The sequence below is a fragment of the Sorex fumeus genome, unplaced genomic scaffold, assembly GCF_029834395.1.
Source record: "Sorex fumeus unplaced genomic scaffold, SorFum_2.1 ptg000039l, whole genome shotgun sequence".
NCBI lineage: Eukaryota > Metazoa > Chordata > Mammalia > Eulipotyphla > Soricidae > Sorex > Sorex fumeus.
In genome coordinates this window covers 1,912,818-1,914,882 of record NW_026606096.1, presented here as the reverse complement: position 1 = coordinate 1,914,882, position 2,065 = coordinate 1,912,818, and positions in this window count along the sequence as shown.

Sequence of the window (2,065 nt, the reverse complement as noted above, 5' to 3'; positions counted from 1 at the left end):
AGAGAGGTGGACTAGAGTCATCTGGGGTGAGGAAGATGACTGTCCTGATGAAGAATCCCCTTGAGACTTGGCTCCTACTTGTCATGGGAGTTTCATTTCTTCTTATTCAAGACATCTACTGTGTACAATAGTTTTCCCAGCTGAAATTTCTAGTATTCCCTTGAATAACCTTTCTGGACAGATTTTTTTCTTCATCAGTTATGCTGCAACAAGCTGGGTCAATAGGACAGTCTGGCATCACACCCCCAACCCCCACCCCAAGCGTGACGGGGCCCTATTGCGATCAGGCCTGCAGGCGCTGCAAACCACAGCGGAAGAGCTGATTTCTGGACAGGCACGTGGAATTCCCCTTTGTGCAACCGGGGCACCAAGTCGTTTGACTCTGGATTTTCCTTAGGGGATGGATCTCTAACTTCTCATAAGAAATCTGGCTTAGAGGGGCCAGAACAACAGGTGTCCGATCAAGGAATATAACTGTTTTGCTCTGTGTGCAAGATTATTTAGAATAGTCTTTCCCAAAGTAGTTGAAACTGACCTTCTGGGCAGGAGTAGTGCTGGAACAATCCAGGGGAGGTAGTTGAAGGGTGCTTTCTGTTTTTTTTTTTGCTTGAATATGGTTTCGGGGGGTTGGGGTTGGGGGCGCTGAATAGTTATAAGTGATAAGCATGGGAACCTCTGACAGAATCACTAGCGAGTTCCCAAAATGGAGACACAAATGAATTCAACTCCAGGTCTGTCCTTTCATGGGGTTACACTTTCTCACATCTCCTCTGAATGGCTGACACCTCAAACCCAACAAATACGAGCTGGGCTGTCTTCGTGACCTAGAATGAGCAGCTGAACGTGGTCCCTTGCTTCACTATCTTGAAAACATTAATTGTTTAGCAAGGAGCCCTGTGTTTTTACTTTGCTTTGAGCCCTCATGTTATGTAGTTAATTACGTATCTGAGATTAACTTCATATTGATCAGTTTTCTCTGGTTTCGCCTTTATCCTATTCTAATTCAGTAAATGGCACCATTATCTAACTGATTACAAAAGCTAGAAACAACCTTGAAATAATTCATTTATTTTCCTTCTCCCATACTGACCTATTACTAGTCCCTAGAGAATTTTCTGCATGAACATATTTTCTATGTACTCATCTCCATTTCCATCATCATAAGCAACAACTCTATCATCTTATAATAACATCTCCCCACCTGGTGAAATATTCTTCATTCTGTCTATAACTCCATTTATTATCCAACCCTACCAGTTTTTTTTTCTGTCTTATCTTTCAGCACTTCCCATTTCTTCAAGCACTCCAATCTATTTGAGTTCTGCCCCAGATCTGATCTCCTTCCCATCCCACAAGGCCTTTGTTCATGTAGCCTCCACTTCTTGTAATGTTCTTTCCCCCTTTATCCTTTAATTCTCAGCACCTGAATATTATTCCTACAACTGAGTTTCCCCTTACTCCCAAGTCTAGATCAGATCTTTGGGGCATATAATCTAGCAAGCCTTGCTTCTTTCTTAGAGTAAGTTTGTTGTTAAATATATGTCTAGGTGCTCACTTCATTACTCTCCACATCCCACATTAGACTACAGTCTAACAAGAACAGGATCATTGTCGGTTTGTAATTATTACTATTTGTCCAGTCATTAACACTATTCTGGTTCTATTCAACATTGTGTGCTTCCAAAATATTGTTGCTTTGGGTTGTCTCATCAGGCATTGCTCAGCAGCTCCCACCCTTGTACCCCTCGGTGTTATGGCTGTGGGAGCTTGCAGTTCCAGGGATCAAACCTGTAGCTTCTGAATATAAAGTATGTGCTCCAGTTCTTTGAGCTATTTCTTGGCACAAAGTTAGTGTAGTTAGAAGTGACTTCATTTGACTTTCAGTTCATTTAAACAGAATAATTTTATGTGGGCAGGTTTCAAATATAGTTTTACATTTATAGTGATTTTATTATCATTGGTACTCTTCCAGGCATATGTTCACTAAATTTTCTATGGTTGGTATAATAATAGTTATGGTATGTTGGGAATGGGGAAATGGTTCAAAGGACTGAAATAGGTGGCC